This window comes from Alligator mississippiensis, chromosome 10 (genome assembly GCF_030867095.1).
Source record: "Alligator mississippiensis isolate rAllMis1 chromosome 10, rAllMis1, whole genome shotgun sequence".
Taxonomy (NCBI): domain Eukaryota; kingdom Metazoa; phylum Chordata; order Crocodylia; family Alligatoridae; genus Alligator; species Alligator mississippiensis.
In genome coordinates this window covers 28,075,991-28,082,293 of record NC_081833.1, presented here as the reverse complement: position 1 = coordinate 28,082,293, position 6,303 = coordinate 28,075,991, and the positions used below count along the sequence as shown (strand labels likewise).

The 6,303-nt window shown below is 47.5% G+C and overlaps 1 long non-coding RNA gene and 1 other non-coding gene across 2 annotated transcripts; one reads left to right on the top strand and one right to left on the bottom strand.

Moving 5' to 3' along the window:
• Positions 1 to 556: 556 nt before the first annotated feature.
• On the bottom strand, positions 557 to 663 carry LOC132243642 (U6 spliceosomal RNA). Its single transcript, XR_009455369.1, has one exon. It is a non-coding gene; the product is annotated as a U6 spliceosomal RNA (small nuclear RNA).
• A 1,965-nt stretch (positions 664 to 2,628) lies between these two features.
• On the top strand, positions 2,629 to 5,749 carry LOC109284664 (uncharacterized). Its single transcript, XR_002092204.2, has 3 exons — positions 2,629 to 2,685; positions 4,113 to 4,224; positions 5,592 to 5,749. It is a non-coding gene; the product is annotated as an uncharacterized LOC109284664 (long non-coding RNA).
• The last annotated feature ends 554 nt before the right edge of the window (positions 5,750 to 6,303 follow it).

Sequence of the window (6,303 nt, the reverse complement as noted above, 5' to 3'; positions counted from 1 at the left end):
AACATTTTTTTAACTCATGTGTGACAGCCTTTCGCCTGCCACAACTTTGGGTGTTATCCATACCTCTGTGATGTTGTTCAGTTGTTCTTACTGGCACAGGGACATCCTCCTTGGAGCATCGTCTGTAGGGCTCCTCCTCCCCTTTCCACTCAGGTATTATTGTAGATCCCAGGCTGTGCCTTGATGTCATCCCAAGTTGATGTGCCAATGGGATGAAGCACTAGTGTCATGGGAACTTCCCGCAGTCCTGTCACAGGTTGAGGAAAAATGATAACACAAAAAAAGACATAACTCAATGTGGCTCAGACCAAGTGGTGGGCAGGCAACCGTTATCCCCTCGCTCCCAAGTGTTGGAGCTTAAGGGTGTGCTCCCTCGAACCTTTGTTCCCCGTTTTCTACTCGGCCTCTTTTTCCCTAGGCCTTTTCTTTACAGACCCTTGGTCAGGTGTCCTAGGGGCTCCATGTGTTCCCTGCTGGGCTCGCTCATGGCCAGACACAGTAATTGTCCCCCGACAGCATACTTCAGGCATGCAGTTGGATTGCAGGGAGGCTGGGGCATTGTGGGCCATCCCTCTAGAATTTGCGTGTCATCCTTGCGCAGGGGCCATGCTAATCTTCTCTGCATCGTTCCAATTTTAGTATATGTGCTGCCAAAGCGAGCACCCAACAACAAACCATCAGCATTCCTGCATTTTACAGCTACACCTCCAGAAATGTAATATATCTCATCCAATTCACCAAATGCCCTGATGGAAAATATGTAGGAGAGACCAAACAAAAACTGCGCACCAGAATGAACACATACCTGAAGTCTAATAAAGACAAGAAGACCCAATTACCTGTGGGGGCACATTTTTCACAACCAAACCACTCTCTCTCCAATCTCTCAGTTCTAATCCTCAAAAGGAATTTACAAAACACTTTTCACAGGCGAGTTTATGAACATCACTTCATCAACCTCCTGGATACAAAAAATCATGGACTAAACATAGACATTGGATTTATGACACATTACAACACGCCTAACATTTGACTCCTCAAGTACCTTTCCACTATTTACCAGCTACATTCATCCCCTTCCCTCCCTTCCCCGCAGCCTATCACCCACTGACTCCTCAATTTACACCTTCACTGACTGGCTTTCCTGCATGCAGACCAGCCTCCGACTTCCTTACTATTCATTCCATCCAGGAAGAGCGCACACCAACTGCAGGTGCTTCCTCAGCCTGGCAAAGGGCATTTAAACCCAAAAGCTTGCTAAGAATGTTTCCAACTATTTGAGTTGGTCTGATAAAAGATCAGATTTACCCAAAGAACCTTGTCTGTTTCTCCACATGAGCATTTTCCTACATTCTCCTTTTCCAAGCCTTTGTATTTAGAAGACCTGATTCCTTTCTATTTAGTACACCTACTCTCTGCAAATCCATTCATGGCATCTGATGAAGTAGGCTGCAGCCTGCAAACTTTCACGCCTTTCTGAACAAGTTAGTCTGAGGTGCCACACTGCCTTGCCTTCTGTCTAACTTCAGACTAACACAGCTAGCTCTCTAGTTTCAACAGTAAGCCTATTTCCTTTGCCTATTCTTAATATGTTATGAGGCACATTCTTAGCTAGTATAAATTGCCTTAGCTCAATGAAAATCATTAAAACTATGATAATTCCTGTCATATGAGGCTCTAAGCCATTTTCCTTTACATACCTGCCACAGTTATTATTTTCTGTGACCAGCCTGGAGGCTTAAGTAGAGAACTGTATGTGTGCATCACTTTTTTTGAGTTGTCATTTCCTTCCACATTAGAAGTAAGTCTAAGACGTGTAAATAAAAGATGTCCATCGCAAATACTTATCAGTTAACTTTGCTCATATGTCCCTGTAAACCTAAGAATTAAGACCATTCTACAATACAAAATGACCAGCTAAGTATCTGTGCACTACTTCCACCCCTATTTTGAATGATGAAGTGTGACCTACACAAGAGAACATTGTGCTTCTTCTACATGGGAGAATTTCACTCTGTGGTCTGTTTTCTGGTCTGGCTGGTGTGAGCATGTGTGTTGTGTAAGGATTCCCCACCTTGTAGATTGCTATACACATACATGAAATAGTGAGAATTATTCAAGGGTCAGGGAAGAGGGGGCACAAAACAAGATATGGGGCTAAGAACTCCCAGACTGAATTGTTGGCTCCACCTTAGTTTTTGGTTCCTAGTGGCTGTAGCTTCCTGAGCTAGGTACCTACCTGCTCAGACCAGAGCAGTTCTGGACAGGCATAGGAAGGGAGACAGATAGGTGTTTACCTTTCAAGCATGGAGATCCATGAGTTTTAGGTTGCCTCTAAATGGAGGCAGGAGGGAGTTCTGATTGCTGCCTTGGAGACTTGGCTTTAAGGCTAAGTTGGCTGTGCTACAAAAACCAACTCATTAATGATTTTTCAAGCAGGATGGAACAGGATCACACCTAGGTGCCTGTCGCAGGGCACCCGGGTGCCTCTGCTCCTAGAGAGGAGAAACTGCCAGGGAGAGAGCCCTGGCAGAGCCAATTGAGCCCAGCTGCGGGTTGCCGGAGCAACTAAGGGGAGCCAGCTGCCTGTAGGGGGCAGGGCCTGGCCCTTATAAAGCCCAGGGCTGAGGCCAGGCTGGCAGTTCTCTGCCAGCAGCTTGAGAGGCAGGAGCTCCCTCAGCCGAGGTATGGGGAGAAGCCCAACTTGCAAGTACAGCTCATGTTAGCCTGGAGAGGATTGGGCACTATGGTTTAGCCAGGGGGCTTTATGTTTGCGTTACAGCCAGGGGGCTTGAGTTTGTTTAGCTCTGTTATTACACCCGGAGGCTTGGGTGAGGCTGTAGGGGTTGGAGGAGGCCTCAATCATAGGTACCTCATAGGTGCCTCATATGCACCCCAGACAGTGTGGGGTGCCCTAGTGCAGGAGGGCGCATTGCCCTCATAAGAGGGCGCAGTGTCCTCATAGGGACCCCAGAGAGTGTGGGGTGCCCCAGCGCCAGTGAGGGCGCGGTCTGCTTGCACACCAGTGCAGGAGCAACTGGCGGCGAGGAGCACGGCCAGTGGGTCGCGGGTGCAACCAGTAGGTTGCAGATGGGGGACATAGACCCGGATTGCGTGCGGGGTACATAGACCCCAGCCCCAGAATGAGGGGCAATTTCATTGAGAAGCCCCATGGCGGCACGGCGAGCCCCAAAGAGGGGGAGCGCCACTTTGTATTATTGAGAAGCCCAGTGTGGGCACGGCAAGCCCCAAAGAGGGGGAGTGCCATATTAGGGAGCCCAGGACGGGCACAGCTGACGCCAGCAAGGGCGTCACTTGCGGGGTGCATAGACCCCAGCCCCAAGGAGGGGCAATTGCTGAGGAGCCCTAGAGCGGGGCGATGCTGAGGAGCCTGAGACAGACATAGTGAGCCCGGCCGCAGGCTAGTGCGGCAACACCCCTCAGACCGGGGAAGGGTGCTGCGGTTGCCCCCGAGAAGACAGGGAGTAGCAGCGCGGTGAGCCAGGGTCAGAGAGGGCACCCGTGCGGTTGGCCCGAGAGACCGGTGGCCAGAGAGGACATCCCAGAGGGGACTAGCCGAGTATAGAGAAGGCCCAGAGTGGGCTGGACGAGAGTCCCAGTAAGAGGCTGGGCACTAGAGAGCCCAGAGTGGGCTAGACTATAGAGGAGGCCCGGGAAGCGGGCGTGCAGACATACCAACGTCTATTACATCTGCGACGCTTGGGGCGTGGTATTAGGGGCTGGTAGGAGCCACGCATAGCCCATAAGGCTAGGGTGTCCGGGGAACACCCACCATATCGGGAGACCCCCAGGGGGTCCGGGAGAACCACGGGGACAGAGGTCCCGAGTAGCTGTGCCCAGGGAGTCATAGGCAGCCTCCCAATCATATTCCAGCAAGACGTGGCGGGCGAGAACTAGAGGGTGCCTTGGGCTGGCCTGACGCGGAGCGAGGGACCTCAAGGAGATCACGGCCCTCCATGAGGACCCTGCTGTGACAGTGCCTAAGCCTTTTAGGAATCTAATATAATTAGGCCCAGTCCAGAACCCATGTTAGCAGCCTCTAGCATACATAACAAACAATAACATTCTTACGATATCACCTACCTCTTCAGGGAGCTTGTGTGTTCAACACAATACTGAAGCCAATGTCAGCTGTCAGTGGGCTGTCTACACTAGAGCATCAACATTGTTAACAAAGAGTCAGAAGAACTCATCTCAGCAAAGGTAAGAAAACTTCAAGGCCTAACAAGTCAATTGGTGCCTAGAGGGGGAAGTATTTTATAGATTGCTTTTACATGGCAACATCTATATACTCCAAAGGGTTCAAGGCTCTTCTACAAAATTGAGGTGACAATCTATTGGCTAATTTAGCTGCCTAAATGACTTACACAGTAAATAGACATTTTAGATTCCATTCCTGCATATCTCCTCCATCTAGTGGACTTATATGTGTGGTGCCCAACATTTGACTAATTAGCAGCTGTGTGAAATAGCTGTACACCTCTGTAATCAACTATTTCTAGGCTTTATGCAGCTAGAGTCATTCTGTTAAGTGTCTCAAGTTGTATTGAGTCCTACATGGCTCAGGGCATGACTATAGGGACTTTGTCTCTGGTGCAGCCTCCCTGTCCCTGAGGCCAATAAGAAGGGGCAGGGGCCATGGCCACCTGTATGGAGGGGATACTTTATAATAGCTGAGCCAGGCACCAGAAGGAGGTGACTGGGATGACCACAGAGATGAGCTCCAGTTAGATTTAAGACAGGCTACATTTGGGTACCAGAAGGATCCTGAGATTAGAGGGGCATCTAGGGATAAGCAGAGAAAGGCCAGGAAGAAACTGGGAAGACAGTCAGGGAGCAGGAACATGGTGCAAAATAGCAGGGAACCATAAAGGTAAATGTAGGTGGAAGGTCACCAGACTGGAGAATGATGTGGAAATCTTGATAGTGGGGGTGGCATGGGAGAAGGTGTAAGTCAGGGTGACAGATGAAGAGATATGCATCCCCTGAGCTGCTCCACAACCCTTCCCTGGGTACACTATATGCTGTGCCATGTGCTTTGTTCCTGTGGAGGAAACTGAGGTGGGAGGGACACTGCCAGGCCCTACGAGGCTGAGGTTAGTTTCTGGTTCCCAGTTCCTTTTTCTAAGTTTCTCTTTCAGCAATTACAAATTTATTAGCAATGAATGAGACAAGGTAAAGAGGTCTATATTTCATCAAATGTGTATTTGTTAATAAAAATGTAACATCTCATATGTTCAGTATTCCAGTCATCATCCATAGAAATTAAAACATTTAATTCAATGTACACATATATAATGAGACGTACAACATAACAAATCCCTGCAATCTAGGGGCTGCTCTGAAGCAAAAGAAGCAAGGGTGCTATCCAATGTGAAGGCTGTTTTTTTTTTTTTTTTTTTTTTTTGAGTGGTCTGGTAGCACTGGAGAAAAAAAACCCAGGCTTCTGTGATCTATAGAAAGCATTAATTATTCTATTTTAATTTTAATTTATTTTACTTTAATTTTGCTCATGTAGATGCACCCTGTATGTATAAATTAAGAATAACTATATCTCTTCCTTTCTCCAGGGGCATTGACCAGTTAATTTAATTTGCCTTTCATTCATTGGCTCTGAGACCAACATCACTGTGAGCATGGCACCTATCTGAATGACCTGGGAGGACATATTGTTGAATTTTTTGACTTCCTGTTTCAGGTTTAAGTCATATAAAAATTACATAGTTTTTTTCTTTGTTGGTTTTTCTTCTTAAACAAGCAACAGTCTTCTCAGACAGGAATATAGACTGATATGAGGAATTCTGGATAAGTGCCTGTCATGTCTTAACACTATACACTTTACACTAAGCAGGGTTGTTGGATCGCATGCCATTAGTTATGACAAACCATCCCTTCCTGGAATGTATATGGAAAATCCTCAAACAATTGTAGCCTATACTAGAAGAAGACCCAGTTCTTAAAGAGATCTTTCCAGAACCACCCATCGTAGCCTTTAAACAAGCACTGAACCTCGCCAATCTCATCACCAGAAGCAAACTTTGTATGGCTCAAAGCACACTAAATGGATCCAGACCATGCCAGGACAAGAAAGATAAAACCTACCAACACATCTCCACCACTCCCACAATAACTACACCCCACAACAGAACCATCAGCATTGCTGGATCTTACACATGCATCTCTAGAAATGTATATCTCACCCTGTGCCCTGAGTGCGTGGATGGAAAATACATAGGAGAAACCAAACAACTGTGCACCAGAATGAACGCATGCTGAAAATCT